At 37.7% G+C, this 26,722-nt stretch overlaps 1 pseudogene; it reads right to left on the bottom strand.

Annotated features, from left to right (window-relative positions):
• Window positions 1-11,770: 11,770 nt before the first annotated feature.
• On the bottom strand, window positions 11,771-15,935 carry LOC122356241 (annotated as a pseudogene).
• Between the last annotated feature and the right edge of the window lie 10,787 nt (window positions 15,936-26,722).

Raw genomic sequence — 26,722 nt, 5'->3', positions numbered from 1 at the left:
AGGAAAAACAGGAAGTTCAAAAACAGCCAAATCAGTGCAATTATTATTATTTGACTCATTTTCTGCTATCAACACAAAACTTTAAAATAAGGCAACTCAAACTGTTAACTCAATTTTGGCGGAGAAAGAGTTAGGTCTGCAGTTAGGTCGGATTGTATTTACATCTTAAACAAACCGTACCAGAGTACCACCTCTTCAGCTGGGTCTGGGTTCGGTTGAGTACCAGATTGTGATTGCTTTATTACCTGCCCAGAAGGTCCAGACCAAACAAGAAGGGTGTGAATGCACCCTAAGTAACAGATCACTGAGATATTTAGAAATAGTTGATTCCTGTCTCAGTTGATGGAATAGTCAGGTGTTGAAGCTCTTTCCATCATCAACATAGAGTAAAAAAGACATTTTCAAATTAGATTTGTGAATGCAGAGAGAAAGGGAGAAATAATACCTAAAGGAGGGAGCTGAACAGTTGTAGGAGGGAGAAAAGTTAGATCAAAGAAGAAAAGAGAAAGAAAAGAGAGAAGAGGTACAGGAGAGGAGTGAGAATATAAGTTATACTGTATACTGTGTATTTTTTTTATGTTTGTTTGTACACATGTGGAACCCATGAAAGTGTGTTTCTGGCATGGAATCTAAAAAGTAAAAGGTCATTTTGAGAAAGGGACTTTATCTTAGAATTCTGAGTTTTTCTTGCAATTGTGAATTTACAGTATTTCACAAATCACAATTCCAATGATAGATGTCTGAATTGTGAGATAAAAAGGTCACAATTACGTTTTTTATGTGATTGAAACAAGTTTACATAGTAACCAAAGGTTATGAATGTTGTAATTTTCCATCAGCTAACATCCATATCTAACCCCCATCCACTGGAAATTGAATTTTTGCACAGAGGCCCTGATTTTTCTTTTGTACATCCTATAAAGTAATGACTCATTCAGTTTTAGATACTGTAGTATCTTGCCAAGAATGAACACATTCAAGATTGTAAAAATGGGTTTCAGTTGAAGGTAAACTAAAAGCTAAACTACAAAAAAGTTTTCTATTGTCTATTATATGCAGGTAGAACTGAAGTAATGTGGTTTTTGTCAATCTATGCCAGTGGTTTTCAATCCTGTTGAATAGAAAACTAGTGCTCATGTTTTGAACGAATGACTCAATTTTGAATCAGGTTTGCTGTGTTTTGATAGAGTTATGTGTTATGGCCAGAAAATATACTGTTTGGCTAAATGTGTGATGTTGGTGAGTTGTTGTGTTAAGAGTATTGTGTCAAAAGTTTTGGAAAATGCTTGTTAGCAATTGAAAAAGACTAATAGATTATGTAATGCTTCCTGTTTTTAGAGTTTTTTAAATCAGTGTGTGGTGAACTAAATGTATGTTTTCTGAATGAGAATTGTTCCCAGTGTTACGATGAAACGAGTTCATTTTGAGTCTGACATGTTTTTGTTGGTTTGAAGGTGAGATGAATCATTTGGTCAAGATTCATGTTGGTAATGCAGACTGTGTGAACAGTTTTAGAAATGTGGTTTCAGTATGAAGTATGAACAGTACATGTTAGCAGTTGACTTTCAGAGATTATATAATTGTAATTATTTATTTTTGCATTTTTTTAAATAACTAATCATTTTACTAGGGTCCCTAGCATTGGATAGTTTCTCTTCATTAGAGAAAAGCTCTATTACAGTAACACTAATTTAATGACGTTATTTCATCATGTAAGACATTTTTCCTACTATAAGTAGTCTTGGTGTGTCTATGTAGAGACCTGCAATCCCGCGGGAGTACCGTGGGTCTCGCGGGACCGACGTAACCCAGTGCGGCGCGGGACGAGGTTTGATATGTGAACGCGGGTGCGGGCGGTAAGGTCCTCGTGTGTGCGGGTTGCGGGAGAATAAAATTATTTGCGGGACTCCCGCAAAATGGAAATATCTTAAAATTAAATTGTTAAAAATAAATAAAATATTATTTATCTGCTGCACAAAAGCAACAAGAACAACTCAAAATAACGTAAATTCTCACGTGGTTCTTACGAGGAACAAAGACCATAGACCCACACCGAGGCAAAATGTCTGAAGAGCATGACACAGGTGGAGCGCTTAGTGCTACAGATATTAGTTCATTATTAAAGAAAGGAACATACAGAACTACAAAGCCAAACAAAGGGAAATCCGATATTTGGAAATGTTTTTCTATAGTATGTGACGGTATGGAAAGCACCTTCCTTTGCGAGAAGCTGCGACAAATGCAGCAAAATACTCACATACAGCAGCCACAAGTCTGGAAGTTCAGGTCTGAAGCGTCATGTGTGCACAGTTTTAATGTTTACATGCGGGCGGGAGCGGGACAAAGCTCGAATATTGCGGGCGGGAGCGGGAAAAAAAATCTATATTGTTGCGGGAGCGGGACTGAAAAATCTGTCCCGCGCAGGTCTCTATGTCTATGCTAAAAAAATAAATTTTTGATGCACATTTCATTGTAGTTTGTATGCAAGTTTTTTATGCCCATCTTGGCATTTCCATCCAGTGTTTATGCAATATCCCAAAGTGCTCATAAAATAGGTTGAAAGACCCTTCTTCCTCTGCTGAGATTATTTAGAGCCCTTTTGCATTTAAGTTGCATTTAAATACAGACTCAGAGGCACCACAGAAGTCCATTATATGGAGAGGAATCCTGAAATGTTTTGCTGAAAAAACATAATTTCTTCATGACTGAATAAAGAAAGACATGGACATCTAAGATGACAGGGGGGTTAGCACATTATCTGTACATTTTTGTACCAGAAGTGAGCTACTCCTTTAAGATGGGATTTAAAAGGTGGTTTGTGAGCTGATTTCTGTGTTTGAGGATCCTGAGCTTTAACAGGTAACGCTCTGACAAATGTCCTCTAAAGCAGCAGAAGTCAAAGGCAGATGTGCGCTGGGTAACAGCCGTGATAAATGACCTCCCACATTATTCTGGAGCTTTAGGCCGAGCGCTGTGATTTGTGTCTGGATCTGAACGACGCCAGTCGCTGGCACGCTTCGTTCTGTGATTTAAACTCAGGGCTAAATCGGCCACTGGCCCCCGGAGATCCATCGTCTGCTGGGGAGAGCTCGTTCTGAACCAGTCCATCACCACACAATCTGACGGCCCTCAGGAGCCATTAACACCCGGGGCCCGACGCGTCTGGGGCCGTAATGAAACATGATTCAGAAGTAATTGATTTCGATCCTGAATGCAGCTAAAACACATTGAACGAAAGGAGCTTCAGCACAGAGAAGATTGATTTGTGAGAGCCCAGATGCTTTATTGACATCAGGTAGTTGGATTACTTGTGATTTAGCTCTTATCAAGCATTCAAGTAGAAACTTTTCATAGCTTAGTTTTGAGATATGAATGAACTTATTTCATTTTCCTGTATTTGATAAATAATGTTAGCTCACATTAAATCTTATAATATTCCTCTGATTTGCTCTGGTATTCTCCAAGTGCTTGCTTTTTAACGTAACCCAGCTTTTGACAGATCCCAGGAAACTGCGTTTTATTTCTTTAAATAATTTATTCAGACACCTTTAGCATTTCTCACATTATATTACAGTTTATTCATTGTAGTTTAGAAAACTTATGTCAAGAACAAATTCTGTGTCTGAACAAACTCAGTGATCAAGAAATGCTTGATTTAGTTCAGTCTGTGGTGGAAAAATATCACATTAGCAGTTAAAGAAAAACACTGAAGCAAAACATCATGCAGGTGAAAAGTTGACTTAATATTTTGAATGTTCCCATGTTTTACTGCTAGTCCACTATATGAAGAATGTTTGGGTATAATATATCACAGTTCACTCTATTCTCTTATCCTCACTTACATAAATGAACTCTAGTGTCCTACATCCATGTGTAAAAAAACCCAAACATTTATTTCTGGTGTCTGAATAATGTTTGGTTTGACAGTAAGGATTGTTGTTAAGTCAGTGGTAAAGTATGTGGAACTTTGTGGTAAAATAAACAATAATCATATTGATATACAGTAAGCTTTTATGTCCCGAAGACTTAGATTAAAAATCTGTTTGTTACTTGGTTAAACTCTTAGAATTGAAAAAGTTATGATGCAAATTGTGTTTCCATCTTAAAGGGATAGTTTAGCCAAAATCTCATTGTTCCAAACCCGCATGACTTTCCCTCTGTGAAAAACACAAGATATTGTGCAGATCGCTGGGGACCAAAAAACACTGGAGACCAGACACAAAAACACTGATTTCTTTAAATCAAATTCTTAGTTGTCCACATGAGATGAGGAAGAATAAACGGTGACAGAATGATCTTTTTTGCAGTAATCCTTTCAGGATGGTGACGATCTATTCCTGCTAAAGATTTCATGGCTGAAGCTGACCGAGAGTCAGGTAATAAAGCGTTCGTTCACGGAGAGCCGCGGCACATTGATGTTCAGCAGCGAGAAAAACAGCATTTGTAATGATCTGCTGAAGTATAACCTCGGCTGCGGACCGTATTCTGTGCCAAACAGCTGCCAAAATGTGATATGAGAGTGAAAATGTGACCACACTATATGAGTCTTATTGAATGAGGCTTTCTGGCTCTCACAGTCTTGAGTCTTGGGTGCTTCGCTGCAGATTTATCTACATTGTAACTTTAACATCTGTGTTAGAAGTTTCCAGCCTCTCCGACATTCGATTTTAACATTGTAAGCTTCATGTGACTGATTGTAAACATAACTGAATTGTATCATTTTCTTGAGAAGAATATATGATGAACAGTTATTTAACAGATATAATGATTGGAACAGCTTGTGAAAGCTCTGGTTTTCTGCATAAAAGCTCTGACATTGCGTCGTCCTCAAAGACGAAACTGCAGCGTGTAGTTCTGAGTTTCCACAGACTATTCCCAGCAGCCCTCATTTACTTCAATAAGTCTGAAGAGGAGAACAGGAAGTCGGTATCTCACAAACCCCTTGTGGTTTCTTCTTTTAATTTCCTGTTTAATATAATGTATTTAAGTGCTTTGCTGCTTCTTCAAGCCTCTCTGGAAGGTGTCATGGGTTTTAGTGGCTCTTGAAGTGTGTCTCGTTGCCTTTGCTCAGAATCCTCTGTAATAATACAACACAAAGAGAGGGCTTAGTCTCTCCCAAAATATCCATGTCTTTCTCCAGACCTCACTAAAGCACTTTTGCATCTTCAAAGCGTGCCTTTATATGCCAAGAATGATTTCTTAAAGGCGTTTTTTTCAAGAACAAATCACTCTGGCTTTTGTTGGTGCTCTGTTAAACACGTGTCTCTCTTTTATATTTATAGTGTACAGGAGAATTTACAGACACGCCAGTTGTTCCCAAACACTCAGGGCGGGAAGATAATTTACCTGAGCTCCAATCAATAGCATTATTCAGTTGCTTGGCCCTGCTGACAGGCTCCTGTTTCTGTGGAGAAAACACAAAGGTAATGAGGAAGGCGTCTGATTTGATGAGTCTTTTGCAAACAAACCCTGATGAAACTGAAGTAAATGTTTTCAGCTACAAATGCCAACCATCAACTGCTAATCATTACCTAATGGTTTCCAGTAGCAGTGCTGGTGGTTTTTCAGAGGAACTGGGCTACTTTCTTCACGGTTTAAAGGTTTGCCATATTGCATAAAATTGTATTTGAATAAAACAGGGTATTGAAGCAGTTTGCTTTCTACATTTACTCATTTAAAAGATGCTTTTATCCAAATTGACTTGCAAAGGAGGAGTACAGTGAGCGACTCATCACGAAGAGCATTTATCAATGATGAAACTAGAATATAAGTTTTGTGAGGGAGGTTCCTTTAAGCTCCTTTATAAAAACATTTTTATACTGTTTGATTAATACTAGTGATTTTTCCACTCTGCTAGTAATGTTTCCCTCACAATTCATTAGGAATCACATTTAATATTGCAACAAATGGCCAAAATACAGTATTGAAAGTAAAACGACGAAGATTTTTTCAATCTTTTGATGTCGGGTCTTGTCAGTTTTCTGGTAATCTGTGCTTCTGAAGGTCAGGTGTTGGAGATGTTCAGGTGATGATGTGTTCGGCAGTGATTCAGATCACTTCTGATTTTTTCTTCTTCCACAAAATTCTGTGAATGATTTATGTATGATGCATGCTTTTTGTTTTTGACAAATTTCTTCACTCTTCAAGTTTTTTTCCCCCACTTTATCTCTCTGATGGCTTTTCAGCAACATTTTCACAACATTTACTAATATTTTTTAAACTTTCTTTAAATGTTAGGACAAAATGTTCTTAACATAGTGTTCATGGGATGTTCTTATAACTTTATTAATATTTGATATAATGTTATTTGTAATTGATGAACATTGTAAGAAAAGAATTGTAACCTGTAATGTTGGCCATTTTAACATTCTTAGAAGATTAAAAAATTAAATCTTGGGTGAAAATAAGGTTAGTAGAATGATATAAGAAACATTTTCATTTTAAATAATGTTAATCATGACAAGAAAACAGGACATTGTACATTGTTTAGAAATATATAAAACGGTATTCCCACAAGATTTTTATGATCTGACTTGGAATAACATGCATGGGGAAAGGTTTTGTGGAAATGACTTGCTATTGTACATTTGACCTAATTCAATATGAAAACAGAAAGGATCACAGACCTAGTTTCCTTTTGTCTTCATTTCCTGGCCACTTGTTAGTTGCCTTGGTCCCTGATTAGTAAACACCTGTTCTCAGTTCCTTTAATCACTCTTTCTTTGCATACTGTATCTAGCACTTGCTTTCTGTTGTTTGTTGTCTATTTTAGTCATTATTTGGTTAGTGTGCATGTCATTTTTGGATTATCTTTGGAGCTCTAATAAAAGTGCCACAGCATTCGTGCTTTACTGTAAGTGACCGTGACAAGAAGAGCGTTGCGTGAGAGAACGTAAATGTCTGGAAGCATCTTCATCAGATGCAGTAGGAAAGTGGATTTATGCCAAGCCTTTCATGTAAACTGATGTGATGTGATTATAATGTATGTTTCTATGGCAGCAATGCTTGTGATAAAGGGCAGACTCGTGAAAGTCAAGTCAAATCAAACTCTGATAGTCACTAAAGTACTGGTCAGACATTACCACGGTCATTTTGTGTCCAGAGGAAAATATAAAAAAATGACCAGATAGTATAATGTAATGCCTTTATATAATAGTTTGTTAAACATTTAATCAATGAAATTCAATTACAAGCATTTAAAGTAGATTTAGTCCTATAGAAAAGAAAACAAATAGTTTATTTATTAGTCTTTTCCCTGGTTTCAGGCGAGGCTTAATCCTAGTATCAGGATACAATCTGAATTAATTCAGCTGAAAGAAACTTGCACTGAATGTTTTTTTGGTTTCACTTTATTTTGAAGGTCCCTATGAACATTCTGTTGATAAAAAGTAAGTTTGCACCTCCATGTCAACTACGTTTCATTAGAGCGTTAATAAAGCCTTAGGGTTAGAATAAGTTGACATGTAGGACGTCTGTTAGGAAGAGTTGTCAGATAATTAGATAGTCTACTTATACTTTAATGAAAGTTACTTATCGTCAACAGAATGTTCATAAGAGACCATCAAAATAAAGTGTTACCGCTTTTTAAGGCATGTCCTAATTGAACTCTGTGCTAATCCTGGCTTAATGTGAAGCCTGAGACACTGTACGATATTCAGCTGTTGCTCACAAAAGATCGTGAAACAATTGTGGCCAATCAGAAGTCGCTGCGCTGGTTTCACGATGCCAGTCTTTTGTCTGCGACAACCGCAAGTCGTTCAGTGTATCTCTGGCTTAAGCCCTGTCTATAAAACCAGGCTTTTGTGTTTGTTCTCAGTTAAAATAGCAGCTATTCTTGATGCCTGTGACTTTTTACTAGCTGTTATTTCCAACACCTGAGAATAATCAGAGTTTAATCACTGGTAGAAGTGATTTGCTATGCTTCTTTTATATAGAAGTAATCCATTTTACTCCTGCCCACTCAGGGCTTTCACTTAACTATTAAAAACATAGCCATAAAGTCTCATAGGAATGATGTTTTGTCTGTATTTGATTGGAAAGATTGCTTCACACCGCAATACATAATAAATTGTGTGCAGAAATGAAAGTGTGTGCAGACATCAGTAGCCATTCCTGTGCAGAATGTGGAACAAAAGGCACATAAAGTTTATGACACAAAAGCCCTTCAGTGATAATGTGGCTTTTAGAGACCAGAAGCAGATAAGAGAAACTGACTGAGCAGAAGAAAATCGATTTCTTTAAACAATTACGGAGCCGAGCGAACATGTCTCGCCCTCGCCATCATCTCTCATCACACGAGAGAGCCACATCTTCTCAAACACATCTCTTTCAAGAGAACTTCAGATCAATGCCATTAGTTGAGCGTGTTCAACTAATTCAGATTTTGTTTTTCAAACCAGAAAATACTGTCGAACTGCTAGTATACTTTTTTATGTGTCGACTTTTAGATTTTTAGGACATGTTTATTTGAGTAAGGTTATAAAATGAATTCCTAATAATAAGATTATTGTTGCTGGTGTTCTGCTGCATCTCGTGTTAAAATATCATCATGAAACATCATCTTTACTTAATATCCTAATCATTTTTTTATACAATGTATTGTTGTTCATTTCTACAAATACAGCTGAGCTGCTGATGACTGCTTCTGTGCTCCAGAGACACAAACGTATAGGTTTTTGGAGTTTTGCAAAGGTACTAGACACTCACTACTGAACAATTACCAGAAGAAATGAATTAATTTATTGATGTATTTGCTTATAAAGTATTTGCATATACAGTAAATGGGAAGCAGACCAAAAAATGTTCTGATATGTCAAGAGGGGAGTTTTTATGCATAAACTCTTGATGGAACTCAGCATACATCTATGAGCATAATCCCCCAAGATCGTATCTATCTTTTGACTCGAATTATTTGCATAAAAAGTGTGATACAGATACTGGAACACCTCCTCTGGGAACATCCTAAACCTTCATCCATGCTGTGTTCACGATGAACTTTAATGACTTTTGAGTTTTTAGGAGCTTTTTGCCTTCTTCCCAGAGGCATGACAAACAAAAGCCGAGCAACATTAATCAAAATGGTACAGTAAATGCAGCTTTGTTGAGATAGAGTTTCTTATGGGCAGTTGTTAACTCTAGTTTGGGAAGCTGCAGAAGCTCAAGACATCCTGTTCACTGTCTTTATGAGAATTCATGAAGAATATACTCCCAACAGAAAATTAAATATGTTATGCAGTTCTGATATGCGTATTGTGTATGATTCTTGGTCATTTTCCAAATCAAAGTGATCATCCTTATTCCCTTGTTAGTGGAGACTGGAGGGAGCAGAGCACATTCTTGTAATCATCTAGTCATTCAGAATGCACTTGTGATTTCTTCATTATCTTCAGCTGGGATGTTCCCATGACAACGCAGCAGTGCGTCAGAGGGACACGGCATAATATTAGGCTTTTTTTTTCTTACAAAAAAAAACATTTTTTTTAAACATATTAGTTTTTATGTATTAGCATCATTTAAAAATACAAAATTTGTTTATTTGCAAAAGTTATGCTAACAGTAAAAAGACTTATGACATTAAAACAGCGACATTGCGCTGCGTTTGTTGTCATGGGAACATCCCTGCAGTACAATAAGGAAATGACATCACCCTCTTTGACAAATGTATTCCTAATGACTACATAATGCTCTGCTAACAAGGGGATAAGGATGATCACTTTCATTTGGAAAATGACCATGAATCGTTCGATACGTGAATCGTTACACCCTTACTAAGCATCTAATGCAGTTTCTATGATGCACCTGATGAAGTTTCACTGCTAATTTACAGTATGGCTGCGGTGACTTTTTTTTTTTTTTACAGAAATTTGATTGTATTTTTTGAAGGAACGGATGTTTCCCATACTTGGAATGTATGCTCTGCATTTAACCCATCCGAGTGCACACACAAACAAGCGCTCACACACACACACACACACACACACACAAACGCTTTACTTATGCAGACCTACTTAAAGATAAAGAGTGTGTCTTTATTCCCTCACCCAATCTAGACTGCAGGTGTCAAGCTCACAGTAAATGAATCTTATCTGAACAGCTTTCAGAGGAACTTCTTATCTGATCTCACCTGATGCACAGTGTGAAAATGACTGAAATCTTTTCTCTGTACAAATGCTGCAAAGCAGAGTCATATTGTTAAATCAGAAAATGTGGCAGGCTCTTCTTAGGCAGAATTTCGTATCTTTAAAATTCAAGATAAAATCAGGCAGGGCTTGGGCTCAGGAAGAATATGCAGGTGACTTGGTCAATTGGTTTGTCTCAGTGTGAGTAATAATATCCCAGCATGCTCTGCACACACATTATCTAGCAACCAAAGTAAATGGCAGATTTTAAACACAAAATGCATGTGAAATTTGCCACTGATGTGGAAACAGCGCAACATGTATGCATGAAATATTCCTATAGAAAGTTGACAGACTTGTTCAGTCCATGCACTTTCATAGAACATCAATAAGAAGTCTCAGTCATCATTTATTTTAGTGGTTACAAATATAGCCTGAGAATATTACCACCTTTGAACATCCTGCTTTTGTGGGAATGATGAAGAAACACACACATACACCAATATTAGAGAAATACAGACTAGCTTAAGACAAAAAAACAAGTCAACACCAAACCTCTGTCATTCAGTTCTAATGCTTAAAGTTAACACGAAATCTAAATTTACGAAATTATGTTAAACATTCCTTATTTGAGTTCCTTTGGGGATAAAAATCACAAAATACATCACACCGTGAAGGTAAACGAGGTAAAGGTAATGCTGTTTCATGTAGACTTTAAAGTGACTCTGCGGTAAGGTTTCTCATCTTTAACACACTGTTCTGAAAGGCTTCAGGGTCCCAGGATTCTGTTAAAGTGAATCTCTGTCAGCTTCATCCATTACATGTCAGGTACACAAACATGTGAGCAGTAACAAGCTTGTTAGGGCAGTGTGTTTTCTTCATCTGGTGGACGTTATTCACAAATACATTCATTCTATTAATTCATAACCAACATCGAACATGATAAAATGAAACATCATTTGCAATAGTAGAAAACTACATTAGTTTTGTTTTCTTTCATTATACTCTTCATTCATTGAAAGCTAAGTAGATCTGGCAAGGTGTTAAAGAGCATTTTCAGATAAATGGTGTTGGCATTAAGAACTGCATTTGCAATTAGATAGCTGCTAATTGGAGAATAAAATGAAGAGAGGAGAATCACTGGTCATTTTCCCTTTGTAATGCTGTTTAATTAAAAACCCTCATCAGAATTGTAATTAGGACATGAGACATACTCTATCTTCAGTCTAATCAGTACATTTGTGTGTCTGACCTGAGTAAAACATGCTGTAACAAACACACAATGCGCATATGTACACAACTCTTTATCAAAGCATCACATTAAAAAGAAAAACATCTTTCCCCTTTTTCTACTAAAAGGATGTTTGTTGTTTTAGTGTTTTTTTTTTGTCCTTTTTTATTCATCTATTGCATGACGACAAAATAAATACACAAATGAATCACAATAGTTTTTTTCTTTTGATCCAAATATTATGACCTCAATAAATTTCATAATGTGTTTTATTAATGGTAAAACCTTTTCTTTTATGTGGCAGGCTCTTTGATCCTCCCAAAATAGCAGTGTCTGTTATGTTCTCATAACACCATTTCTGATGGTTTACTATCATACTCCATGCTGGACATATAAACCTGGGCTGTGTTTCCAAAAGCATCGTAAGCTTAAGTACATCATAGACCCACTGAAACCAATGGAGCTGTGACCAACTTAAGTTCATGCTGATTCTGGGATACACAGCCTTAATCTTTCAAGAAAATGTAACTATTTTCCAAGTATAAGGTTTTTAAAGCAGTGCAACAGTGTGACATTTGTTTTAAATAACTGCAGTACACTGAATCACTTTCACTAGACCTGTGTCTCAAAGAACTTCCAGTTCTTCTCTAGTCACTAACCTGAGCTGTGATATGATGCAGATATTGACAAATATCAAGTCAAGAGCCTCCAGAAGTCATCAGTCACTGGTGAAACTTCTACTGTGTATTGCACTTCTACCAGCAGGCACAAACTGGACCAAAGTAACCAGCCAATCCTGGACCCCATAGGAGCATGATCATTTTAAAATTGGAGTTTGACTTAGACATACTTAGAAAGCTGGCATAGTATGCAAAGTAGATGTATATGTTAGGAAGGAAGTTTAACATTATGCAATTACTGACTACTTTCTGGAGCCCAACCGATATATAGTTTTTCCGAAATTATCAATATATATGAACCTGCTGCATATATATCAATAGCACCAGATATGCCACCAAAATGATTATTTTATGTTTTTTACAGTTTTTTATTGGCACCCAAAAAATTTAGATTGGTCGGGCACTACTACCTTTATTCCTTTACGTTCCACGTTCCATTTCTCTCAGAGGGAAATAACGAAGCTAGCAATATGTAGCTTTCATCCACATGGTTATCATCAAAGACGCACGTTTCCTTGTGCAGGTAGTCTCCAAATTCCGGGTCACGTATGTTCACACCCGGTGACCTCGGGCAGTGGTGTTTGGTCTTGCAGCGCCCCCTGTGGTGGAGTATGACTGGGTCGCCCCGACGCCATAGAGTTCTTCTGCAATTCCACTCCAAACCCAGGCGGGGCACTCTGCAACTGTCTCCTGTACTGCACAAAACTGCACGTCTTCAGAGCGATGGCGAGGATGTTCTTGGCCATGAGTATCCCAGACACTCTGCTGTCCTTATAGAGGAGCATATTCCCTCCTCGGATGAAGAGAGTGATGATGTTAATGGTCACCAAACTCAGAATGGGGTAGAGCATCATCTTGTGAGGACTGATGTTGATGCCCTGCATGCTGATCTCGCTCAGAGATACACAGGGCAACACTAAAAGAAGAATATAACAGTAGAAGAACATCAGTCCCTCGGCCCAAAGTGGAAGGCCTTTCTTCTGCGGCTCCCAAAGGTTGGCCTGGATGTCCAGAATGTCCAGCAGATCCACCACAACCCAGAACAAGCGGTTTCTAATCTCCTCCTTCTTCTTGAAAGCCTTCACGTACTCCATGTGGTCGATAGCGACCAGGATCACGAAAAGCGGGAATGCTGATGGACAGCAGGAGTGTCAGAGCTTTCCGAGCCAATGCGTCCAGACTCTTACGGTCAGCCTTGTAGTTCTGGTAAACAAAATACACCTTAATCTCCAAGACAAAGATGTAGAGGAACCAGAGTATCATGGCGTAACCCCGTTTGGCCGTCCTCACTTCAGCCCCGACCCACACCGCCACGTACCGCAGCACGATGAGAAAGCAGAGGTCTCCCACCGTCACCATGATGCAGATGCCGATCTTCCGCGGCCCGTGGTTCTGCTCCACCAGGTAGGCGTCCATCAGTGCCATGCTGCTCATGATGACAATAGTGGACAAACAAACATGTGGCTTGTTGGTGGGAGGCGGTGGCACCATCCTGCTGAACCGAGAGGACTCAGAGGCTTCTGCTCCTCAGTGCTGTTCCCATGGAGCTCCAGGATTCACTAGCTGAACACAAAAAAACACCAAAATCACCAAAGCCAATAAGTCAAAGCCTTTTTCAACGTCTGTTAACTTGACTGCTGTAGCTCCAACACCTCTGCTCAGCTTAATCAAGTCCAGTATTCAGTATCAGGAGTTCAGATTCACTTGTTTTTCAGTGGTCTTTTCATTTACAGTACATAAGAAGGAGGAAACACTGATGTTTGAGGCTCATGGTATGTCATTTCCATGTACAGACCTGTAACTACGCCAAGACAACTACAGTTTTTCATCTGTTGCACCTTTAAATTACAAATTTCAAATCAGTGACTAAATCTGAAATGAACAGCCCAGTGAATGTTGTTTCTTATGCTCAAATAGCCTTTAATAAGCTTCTTTTTCAGGCTAGACCAGCCAATGCATATGTTATATCGTGCTTATGGCAGCGCATTAGCCTCAGGTTTCTATGGGAACCGGAGCTTCTGCTGCAGTGATGCAATGACTTTACCAATAAGCAATTGGCTCTTTCATTTAGAAGGCAGGACTATATTGCACTTTACAGTTTCTCCTATTCATAAGTTTAGGAGTGAAACGTCTTTGTATTTCTGTCTTTTCAAGAAGTTTAGGTTACTGTGGGTTCTTTTCACGAGACTGTGATGATGCGTTTAATGGTCATTAGCATCATAATTCTTTTATTTATTTATTTTTATTTAATTAATTAATTTGATTTAATTAAAAAAAGAGTATTTCTAACACTATACTTTGCATTATATTACCTTTGCATCAAATTATTTATTATTTAGTGTCAAATGCAAATGTGAGGGTGTTTTTAATGCAGTATCTTTGAGTAGGATGGTTCTTTGATTCTCTCTTTACTGATGCTGTTATCAGTCTCTCACAAGTTTTTTTAGAAAGTTCTGAAAACTATTGTTAAATTTTTTTTCTGCTGTTTGGGAAAATGGGAATGCAAAACATATTTTTGTGGTACCCTCTCATTCACTGCTCTTGAAGCTGAGAAACCCAGAAATGTGAAAAAGGTCCATCTTCAAGAATTTCTAGCCTGCCCATATTTTTGGTCACTGTTTCCAGATTTTCAAAGCTGCATTAAAAAGGTTTTATTTTGAGGCTATCAGCCAGACACGGTTGGATTACTACCAAGATTTATAACCTGTAGTACACTTAACCCTTATTTTATTCTTATTGCCTTACAGACAACTGGGTTTTTAACCCAGCATATAGAAAACTAGTATTTTCAACAGCTAAAAATAATTTTAAGTTAGTTATTTATATCTTCTGCTGTGTGTCAGTAGGAAATATCAATTTAATTTGCATAATATAGTCAGATTTTCGTGTATCTGAGACACTTGAAGAAAGAAACCTGCAATGCTACAGTGCTGTTTTAGGCACTTGTGTAAAAATGCATTGGTTTTGAGTATCTTTGTGTTTAAAGCAGCTTTTGTCCTCTGTGCTCCTGAGCGTCTCAGAGACACAGTTCTTCTGGACTGAGTCTGTCTCAGTTTGTTCTGTTTCTTCATGTCATTCCACACAGACTGATGATGATCAGATCAGATCTCTGTGTATAGCGTTCAGATCTTAATATTTTTTTATCTGGTAAAAATACTAATGTTCTGATAATGTTGGCCACCACTGTACATCTATAGGTGAATTTACTGCACTCTCAGACATTTTTTAAACAATTAGTAGTGAACTGGACACCTACCTTCTCTTCTGTCTGAAGTTCATCGTAACGACGAGCTGGGGACCGTCCTCACGTGTGTCCTTGTGAGACCCAATCAGGACAGTAATCCACGAGTAAAGAGAGAGCAAACACACACAGATCTCCCCTGGTTCTGCTGTGTCCTGCAGTCAGGCATGTCTCTTCACATCACAGCCCCCAAATCCCTAACGCCTCGGATGTAATCCACTTAAGTTTGGAGTGTGCAGAGAAGGCTGCTGTAGACGTCTCAGGAGGATTGTTGATTTCTGTACAGAAGGAAAAAATCTGACTAAAGCTAAACTCACTTTTTTGTGTTTCCGACTAAAAACTAGCAAGAGCAAGAGCAGGCATGTTTGTGTAGATGAAAGCATTAACCCGTCGGTAGTACTGGTGACCGCTCCAGTGGTTCACGTGTGTTTCTGCTTCATTCGGTGAATGCAGATGCCGTTCTCCTCAGATCAGAGCGAGAAGCTGCTGTCAGCTGTGCATCGCTGCTCCGGTCTCAGCTCAGAGCCGCGCCGCGTCAGGAATAATGCTGGAATCCAGCCTCTCTCTCTTTCTATATGTGTGTGTTAATGAGGTGTGTGTGTGTGTGTGTGTGTGTGTGTGTGTGTGTGCTTGCATGCATCTCCACTCCTGCTCTCCTCAGACACTCACACAATGTGGCTCCTTCAACTCTCTCTCTCTCTCTCTGTCTCTCTCTCTCTCTCTCTCTCTCTCTCTCTCTCTCTCTGTCTCTCTCTGTCTCTCTCTCTCTCTCTCTCTCTCTCTCTCTCTCTCTCTCTCTCTCTCTCTCTCTCTCTCTCTCTCTCTCTCTCTCTCTCTCTCTCTCTCTCTCTCTCTCTCTCTCTCTCTCTCTCTCTCTCTCTCTCTCTCTCTCTCTCTCTCTCTCTCTCTCTCTCTGTCTCTCTCTCTCTCTCTCTCTCTCTCTCTCTCTCTCTCTCTCTCTCTTTCTTTCTCTCTCTCTCTCTCTCTCTCTTTCTCTCTTTCTCTCTCTCTCTCAATTCAATTCAATGTATAGCCAAAGTATAGTGTTTACATTTGAATCTGGAATATATATATATATATATATATATATATATATATATATATATATATATATATATATATATATATGCAACAAAAATATGCATGTGTATACAACAAAAGTACAACAAATCTATGAACAATTTAAATTTCAATGTGGGATGTGTGTGTGTGTGTGGGTGTGTAAGAGTGTGTGTGTGTGTGTGTGGGTGTGTAGAGTGTGTGTGTGTGTGTGTGTAGGTGTGTAGAGTGTGTGTGTGGGTGTGTAAGTGTGTGTGTGTGTGTGTGTGGGTGTGTAGAGAGTGTGTGTGTGTGTGTGTGTGTAGGTGTGTAAGTGTAAGAGTGTGTGTGGGTGTGTAAGAGTGTGTGTGTGTGTGTGTGTGTGTGTGTGTGTGTGTGTGTGTGTAAGAGTGTGTGTGTGTGTGTGTGTGTGTGTGTGTGTGTGTGTGTGTGTGTGTGTGTGGGGTGGCTGATTTGACTCCTTCCTCTTTGTGTGACAGGCATCAGTGTCTCTTGCTGCTAGTAAGACACAATCTTGTTTTTCAGCTAATAAATATTGAAGTCAGGGCAAAGTGATTAAAAATTAGGATAAAACTTATTTCTACTTTCTCTCTGTCTTACTGTCTCTCCCTCTGTTTCTGATTCAAATGTTTTACATAAAGGAGGTTTATGGCCAAAAACATTAAATATAAATGCATACATAATAATAAACTGATAAAGAAGTATAAGGAAAATGACGTCAAGGGGCTGCTATGAAGAGGGGGGCACTAAAGATATTTTTATACTTTGTGAATGTTTGCTGCATGTATTATTAGTGTATATAGAGCAGACGTTTGATTTATTGGTGTAGATAATATCAGTTTTTCTCATTCCATGCTTCTGAAAAGATGTTACTTTCATTTACTTTCAGTATACATTGATTATAATATGTTTTCATGAATGTCTTGACACAAATCTTGGATGGATATAATATTTAGTATAATATTTAGTCCAGTTTTTCTGGACAGCATTTCTCAATGATCTATAGATTTTGTGCAATCTGTCAAAAAGTGGAGCTCTGTCTCAGTTTTTTTTGAAAACAGGCATGTTCTTCTGAGTCTGCTGGTATTCATGTCTTTCTCGTTTGTGTCTGTTACTGCACTGAGGGTCTTGTCCTTCTTAGGGTCCAAGGAACCTGCTCCTAGTCTGTAGACAACATGTCTCGCAGAGATAGAAAGAGATGCTGTTCACGATGGATCTCTCTTATTGATTGTGATAAAGACACAGAATCAGACCGGAGGGAAAGCAGAGGAACAGAGAGTCATCACACTGTGTTCATTTATAGTTCTGAAGCCAAGTGAATGATCTGTTCACCGTCGTGTACAGATGCTTTGTGTGTGTGTGTGTGTGTGTTTCATTGCATAGATTGTACAGCATTTAGTGAAATCAGTGCAGTCAGTCGGGTTATGTCCATGAGAGTGAAAACCTCAGCAGTTCTGATGGATTAAACCCAGTTCAGTCATGGCTTTCTGTTTACTGAAGCGTTCTCTGCAGTAATGGTCGACTGCATGATTTAAGTGAGTGTGAAGAAGTGTTTACTCACGCCAGTGTCAGGTGTTTTCTATAAATTTGTGCTTTTCAAACAATAGACCAAAACATCCAGTCATCTTGACTACAAAGAAAATGTAAAACATTTCTTTATGGATAATTAAATAGGATGAAAAAAAAAAATCATGCAGAAGCTGAGTTCAACATCAACATCTTTGTTCTATGCTCAACAAAATATGTTGATCCAGGAACACATAGAACAATGTCTACACTACAATATTTTTATTGTTTGTCATCGGTTACCAAACTGAAATAAAGATGTAGACGAACGTGGTGTTTGCTGCTGGTCAAGGAGAGGTTTTAGTTACTCTAGTCACCCGTTCCTACATAATGCTGCTCCATTCATAATTCATCATCTCATTTGCATGTCTTTCATAGCATTCATATATTTCCTAGATGTGCTTTAAAAAGAGTCTGTCTAGCCCGAGTGCTCTCAGATGATGTGCTGAATCCCAGGCTTCTATTCTAAACAGATCAGCACGTTTTATTCATTATTCATTTGTTTGTGAGAAGTATTACAGATATATTACTGAGATTTTTTCTTCCACCTGAGTTAGTGAAAGATGAGAGTTAAGGGTGTTTATTTTTTAATTCCAGTTGCTCTGTAGACGTGCTTCATCTGTCTGATGGCTGGTTCATCTCTAGAGAGATCTGTTTCTTGCTGTAAATATTATTGTATGTAAAAATAGGTCAACAAATTTCAGCCCAGTTTCAGCTGAATGTGTTGAAGCAGTAGATTTATGGTCCTTCAGATCAAACACGGACACATAGTGCAAACAAAACTGAGATTTTTATGTTGTGAAATGTAATAAGCTCTAATCTGATTGACTGTTATTGAGTAATGGCACATTTGAGTTTGAAACAAAGTTGTGTTTACAGCATACCAGGTTGGCAAAGACAGACCTAGAATTATTTTCTGGATTTCTGCTTTACTAATCATTGAAATATTTTATGTTTGTTCTAAGGCACGGTGTAGTAAGTAAATAAGATACATATTCGCAGAAGTGTATGGTATATTTTGCTTTGTTTATTGTTTTCAGATTAATGTATAGCCAAAGCATAGTGTTTACAAAAGATTACAAAAGTTTTTTTTTTTCTGCTCCTGCTGAGTTTCCACACATTTTCATTCGCAGCAAAACGCATGTTAAACAGCAAAAACAAAAAAAGAGTGCTTTGACACTTTGAGTGGCTCGGTCTAAACCAGGCTAAGCGTTCAGTCAGAAGCCTGGTCTAAGACTCAGGTTTAAGGCTTGTCCTCGGTGGATGCCAGTCTGTTCAGGGTGAGAGAGAGAGTTATTGGTGAAGGTTAAAGAGCTTCAGACAGGCTGTGTATCATCTCAGGTCATTAAAGGCTCACTGAAGAACTCCCCAGGTTCAACACGCTAGCTTTGTCCCGCTGGTGCACACTAAGTGGATAAAACTTCCGCTCCGCTAGAGCTTTGTTTATATAACAGGGCAAACCTCGGATCTTTACACTTTTAAGCTGCAGACTGACGAAGACATTCTGCACTTTACTAAGTTGGGAAAAACACTAAAAGGCTTTATCTTTCACACTCTTGATCTCGCATTCATGTCTGTTTATTCATTTGGCCAACATTTTTATCTAAAATTACATACAAATGAGGGAAAATACCAGCTCTCTATCATCAAGGCAGTTCCAAAAACGTGTAACTTGTAGCTATTCAGCAGTAAGGGGCGTATCTCCTCATAATGAGGACGTTATACAAATATCAGCGTTGGAAGGGAAGGCCTGTGATTGAACGCCAAGGCTACTTTGTCTCTTCTCGATAGGTGAGTAACACTGTGTCTATACTGCAAATACTAAAGTCTGTCTGCACTGACTGGATGAGATAAACGTTTGAAACTAATTTGAAATGTGTGTCAGTTTTCTACCAGGTCGTGCCACACCGCTTGCATCAGGCGTACACACGCTGTAACATAGGTTTCACTTTGTTGCACGGAACTAATCGTTGCCTGGGTTACGTACATATGTGTGGGGTGGAGCTATCAAAAAGGGTGTGTTCTGTCAAAAGAAAAAAAATCTTTATGGTCAGGGTTGCCAGGTCTGTGAAACACACCCACCCATCCCAAACCAAGCGCAATGTTTTTTTTAATGTGTTTTAAGTAGCCCAATTTTTACAGCACTCAAGGAGTCTAGTTGGCAGCTACAGTCAGCAAATTTAATTTTCATTAATTTATTAAGTTGCATCCGCTGGTCACGAGAATAACACAGTTTTGCTTTCTTTTGAGTGTGTAAGATTATACACAATGTTGTCATCCACAGGTTAGTGTTTTCTAAGTGTGTTAATAGCATGTAAGTGGTGCAGAAACCCTGCTTGGTTTAGCTCACTATACTTTCTCACTTATATTTAAGATAATAGAAAGGTTGAAAAGTTAATTACAGAAGAGATTCATGCAGAACACTGTGAACATGATGCTTTTGGCATCTGTTTATGGCTCTATTCTGTTTTTACATTTCATTTCTCTAATGACACCAATGCTAATTAACATCTACTATTGCTAGAGTTAACAAGAGCAATACAATTCTTATGTGTTTTATTTAAGCCTAACTTGATCTTCAAGATGCATACTCTGATTTAATGCAATAATGCAAGTTAATTAAGCACAAGTGAGACTATTAAAAACAGCACAAGCTGCTGTTTTCAACTCTGTACCCTAGATTAGATTATTTACAGCTGTCGTATTTGCTGTAGATTAACAAGAAAAGTGGAGCTTTTGTGTTGCATGTTTATTTATGTCAAGACTAATAGCTGTACCTTTTTAGCCCAGCCAGTGAAATGAGTGATGAGCTACTGTTAATGACAGCATGCATGAGAGCAACACAAACCAACCAAGATAAACTCAACCGTCTTTTAGTCTCTGGCATTATGTGATTTGCAGGTGTCTGGAGCCCAGAGGAAAGAAAAAACATAAATAAATTACATCCGTTTTGTGAATTGGCCCTGAAGTCAGCAAGAACGCAGGAAGATGGCAAATTTACATCACCAAAGACAATTTGTACATGGAGCATAACAGCAAAAATAGGCTCATAAATCACATTAGCTGTGGCCCTGAGCGCCATCGATTACTCCGCAGCAAAACGAATGGGGACATTAAAGCCTCCGGTATGGGATATATGAGGGCCGGACCCCTGGAGACGAAACGAGGAAAGGGTCATCTGCTGAGGACAGTTAAAACCTGGGGTCATGTTCAGTGAAGCAGGCTAAAACAGATTTCATTGAGCTTTATGATCGTTAGGACGAATCCTTCTTAAATGAATCTTTACGTAATTATGTATTAAGATATAACGTTGTGAATACATTTGGAGATCAGCATTCTCAGTCCTAATGACGTTATTTGTACTTGATGAACTCTCTGAGAAATGGTTTTTGTAATTGTTAAATAATGTGGACTTTTTTCCCCAGCATTTCCAATAATCGTCGAGTATTAAAAAAACATATTCAAAACATATCTTGGGACAAAAATATTTGTGGGCTGTAAGAAATGTTTCTGAAAATTACACATTATAACGTTCTTTAAATATTAAAAAAACATTCTAATAACGTTATATTTCAGGTGAAATTCATGAATGGACGAAGCATTTTTGTATCCTTTAAATCATGTTAAAATCATGCTAATGAAGCTAAATATTTAAATGTGTTGAAGAGATTTCAAAACAAAGCTTAACGAGGACGCATACGTCCTGTGAAGTGTTGAAGAGAAGAGCCCCGCTGTGAATATTCTTCTGATAGTAAAGTGTTTCTGGACACTGATTGGTGATTGTTCGTCGTTGATGCCTTTTTAATTCACACAGTTCTTGCTGGGTTCTGCCTTGATTTCAAAACAACACACTGAGTTTTGATTTATTGAGCACAATCCAGGAAGGATTTCACCATTAGCACAGAAAAACATTAGCCTCTGCCTGGAGCTCCGACACACAGTCATAATTAAACAGCGATAAATCACACGCTAAGAGACTGAGGACAGACCGAGCGGACACATTTTTCACCAGCTAATAGTTTAGTGAGAGTTTCACATGAAACAGCAGCTGAGATGCTTTATCATGGTTTGATCCAGATCACTGTCAGCTTCTTGAAGACCGTAATACTGTTAAGATTACTGGATACTCCACTTGATCTAGTGTTTGATGCTATTAGTCCAAAAAATACATGTGGCAATGTGCAAACCTTTCATTTGATTCAATTCCCTGGGCATGATGCATGATGATTTAAGCTACTTTAACTAAATATAGGCATCCCCAGAGATACACATCCACGTACAATTAAGGAGTTAATTTGTGCAAATGTTGTAAAAGACAACAAAATGTTTCCTGCCATATTCTGTTACCAATTACTTGCAAGGTTATTATAGTTTTTCATTTGTTTAATTCATTTTCTATAAAATTGAGTTTAGTTTTTATTCTTTTCATTAATATTTTTGGGGGGTTTTTTGTTATTTTTGTATTTTTGTTTTAGTTTAGTTTAATATTTTGTGAAGATATTTTGTATGGTTTAGTTTCAGTTGTTGTTTCAGTTTAGCAGATTTAAAAGATCAGTATAGAAAAGGAAATCCGTAAAAGTATACAAATGTAGGCCAGTTATAAATCATAACTGGAATGAATGATAAAGCCAATTGCATTAACAGTAAAGGCTCATTAGATTTTTTTTTTTTCATTTATAAAAATCATGAGCGTGTGTATGATGTAATTTAGCCAGTGCACATCTGATCAAAAGCCTGGCAGAATGATCACAAGATACAGGCAAACGTTTTGTATTGCTTACAGAAAGGATGCACAAAGTGGGAATCCTAATGTTGGTTTGCTTGCTTGTGCTGTTTGAGATGTTAAATCATTTACCTGATGTAATAGGGGTGAGAATGTAATGATTACGAAAACAATGATTAATTTGAGATAATTATTTCAATTCATTTTTAGCTGTTATTAGTTTCATTTTAGTTTTTCAAATTTTTCTTCTTTTTTATTTTATTTCAGTTTACAAAATTGTTTTTCATCAGTCGTTTTCGTCTTAGATTTAGAAAATAACCTTGCTTACCTCACACTCTTTCACTGTTAAAAATGCTGTGGTTTCACGCTGGAACAGTAAAAAAGACCCATGTATGATACAAATAAGAGTCTTCAGCTGCAATCACACTTATCAGGACTCATTGTAAAGTCTTCTATATGTATATTAATTTCTGCCTTCATTTAGATCAGCTCTGATATCAGTGTGAAGAGATTTTTAATTGTGGTGCTGTATGTATTTTATTAGTTACAGAAGTGTGATCAATGAAAGAGAAGTTCAGCTAAAAGCAATAGAAAACACTGGTAGCACGCTAACATGAAAGCATTATGCAAATCATTGTTCATATGTAACACAGGTTTTGGTTGAGAGTCTGTTTCTTCTTCTGTTTATGTCTTTTATTTTGAAGTTTTGTCATGGTTCCTGTTTGTCTCATACATCCCCTGCCCTCATGTTTCTCTGCCTTGTCAATGCCTTGTTCTCATTGGTTTATTTGTTTATTTTGTTAATTAGCTATCATATCCCATTGATTTTAGGAATACATTTTGGGTAGGGTTAGGTTTAGGAGTAGGGATTGGGATTGGGAAGTCTATAAGGATCATGTCTTGGCAAAATCATGGTGACCCACACACCCCACACTGGAAACGTATATCTGCATTACGATTGAGTGGATCTGCTTCTACTGTAGGTATTGTGGAGGAGGAACGCAACACATCCTCAGAGTCTGCAGCTCCAGGACCTTCTCACGTCAGGCTAGTTACGTTAAGCTGTGGGACATATAAACATGTCTTCTAGACCTAATGGATCCCACTTTAAAAGAGTCAGTATCTGAAAGTGAGGTAGTAGTTTGTTTAGGTAGCTAGCTGGAAGCCAGTGGGGTTGTGGGTAAGAACAGGTTCAATCTAGTCAAATCAGGTATAGGGATTAGATTCTCAGGGATTTGTCTAAAGATATGAGGCAACTTTTGTGCTACACACAAGAAAAGTCCCACAGGTCTGGGACAACATGACAATTTACATTTTTATTGAGTGAACTATTTAACAGAATCCTGTAAAATGAGTAACGAGTTGAATTGAGTTCTGTTAATAGTGTTAACTCATTGGGGTGGTTGATCCACATGCTTCATCTTTTTTCTTTCATTACAGCTCTAATTAAAGCATTCATGTATAAGGACCTCAGGGTCGTTGTTTGAAGATCTTCAGCTCATTTGGATGGGTCGAGTTCTGATGTTAGTATGGCTCAGTGGCTTGAGAAATGAAGCTCTACTTAGATCCTGTATTTGTGGCATCAGGCCCAACTAAGTGCTCACGTGTTCCTCAAACATCCTTCACACCTGAGAAGCATTTGTAAGTGATCTTTATTTTCTTTAATACATTCAAGTACTCACATGATTTAAAGTGATAATGGGAAGAATGCTGAGCTGATAAAGACCGTTAATGACTAGTATTGTAAATGTATTTTGTTTCTGATCAGACATATAAGATTCCTTCAGTCACTGATATCAGCATCACCTACATAGCAAACAGATTGAAGCACAAAGCTTGAATCCATGAAATATATTACATGTATTAATATGACATTTGTCTTGAATGAATATTGCTAAGGAATAATGATTATTAACTAGTGAATTAAAATACCACTTGTATACTTTAGAGACAATGCTGGGTTAAAACCTCAATTATCTTTCAAAGTGCAAAGTGCAGTGACAGAGCAAACGCTTTCCCTCTCACACACTGTGACACACACACACACACACACACACACACACACACACACACACACACACGTGTAAACTGTATGAGGTAAACTCACTACTGAATCAAGGCATCAACGCTTTATCATTTTGAAACTGGATATGATCAGGTTGTGTTGAATTGCTCATACAAGACTTATTCATTCGTATCTGTTGAAAGGGGGAAAAAAACATAAAACATAGAACAGTTTTGAATATAAAACAGATTTTAATTGAATGTCAAATATTAAATAATACTGGGCAAATTTTAATTCAGAAAAATCTATATCAATAGACATTTTCAAAAAGAATTCTCCTGGGACAATTAAAAAAAACTCTATATAATAGTTATCACTTTTGTTTTTAATATTTTTATTACATGTATGTTTTTGTATATTTGTACTTGTTTATTTGTTTACATATATTTAATGGTTATGCTGTTGTTTTGCCAAAAGTATTCGCTCCCCTGCCTTGACTCTCGCATATGAACTTAAGTGACATCCCATTCCTAATCCATAGGGTTCAATATGACGTCGGTCCACCCATTGCAACTATAACAGCTTCAACTCTTCTGGGAAGGCTGTCCACAAGGTTTAGGAGTGAGTTTATGGGAATTTTCTTCCAGAAGCGCTTTTGTGGGGTCACACACTATTGTTGAACGAGAAGACCTGGCTCTCAGTCTCCGCTCTAATTCATCCAAAAGGTGTTCTATCGGGTTGAGGTCAAGACTCTGCAGACCAGTCAAGTTTATCCACACCAGACTCTGTCATCCATGTCTTTTGGACCTTGCTTTGTGCACATGTTGGAAGAGGAAGAGGCCAGCTCCAAACTGTTCCCACAAAGTTGTCCAATTGTCCAAAATGTCTTGGTATATTGAATGTTCAGAGTTCCTTTCACTGGAACTAAGGGGCCAAACACAGCTCCTGAAAAACAACCCCACACCATAATCCCTCTCCACCAAACTTTACACTTGTAACATTGCTGCTAGACAAGGACCGTTCTTCTGGCAACCACCAAACCCGTCCATCAGATTTCCAGATTTGTCACCCCAGAGAATGCTCTAGAGTCCAGTGGCGGCGTGGTTTGGATGCAGCTTCTCGGTCATAGACACCCATTCCATGAATTCTCTCTGTGCACTGTTCTTGAGCTCATTTGAAGTTTGGAGGTCTGTAGCGAATGATTCTACAGAAAGTGGGTGACCTCTTCGCACTATACGCCTCAGCATCTGCTGACCTCGCTCCGTCAGTTTACATGGCCTGAGTTGCTGTTGTTTACATGCTGAGTTGACTGTGGAAATATTTAGGAACGAGGAAATTTCACGACTGAATTTGTTGCACAGGGTGCATCCTATCCCCAGTGAGTTCCACGATGGAGCTCCTGACAGCGACCCATTCGTTCACAAATGTCATGTAAAACAGTCTGTATGCCTAGGTGCTTGATTTTATACACCTGTAGTCATGGATTCGATGGGTGAGCCCATCTTGGACATTCGCACAGCCACTTTACATTTTACACTTTATATTTATATTCTACACTTTACTTTATTTTTTATACTTTACTTTGCACACTTCTTTTTTTATACATATTTTTATAAATTGTTTTTATATTTTATATTTATATATATTTAAATTCTGTTTCTATTTTGATGCTGGACGGTTGTAAAGAACATTTCACTGCATGTCGCATTACCATGTGTGTATGTGTATGTGACAAATAAAATTTGAATTTGAATTTGAGCGAATACATTTGGCAATATAGTGTATGTGTGTGTGTGTATATAACTGAATTTTGAACTTGAGATGTTTCATCTTGCCAAGATTATAGCTATTGTTGCTGGCATTGCATTAAATATATATTTAATAAATCTATATTTTGAATTGCTAAATTTAACTTAATTAAAAAGGAAAATGGAATCATAAATAAGCTGTGACTATCATTATTTTTAAAAACAGTAATTTGGGCATTTAGACAGAGATTTACATAAAGGCCAGTTTGGATGTGAACTCATTAAATATACATATCAATATATATACAAGTTTGATCAAAAAGTCATCAGTTCTTGCTCTTTTTGTTGATG

The sequence above is a fragment of the Puntigrus tetrazona genome, chromosome 13, assembly GCF_018831695.1.
Source record: "Puntigrus tetrazona isolate hp1 chromosome 13, ASM1883169v1, whole genome shotgun sequence".
NCBI classification, from domain to species: Eukaryota; Metazoa; Chordata; class Actinopteri; order Cypriniformes; family Cyprinidae; genus Puntigrus; species Puntigrus tetrazona.
Note: the sequence above shows the minus strand (reverse complement) of the source record. Positions and strands in the feature narration are given on the sequence as shown.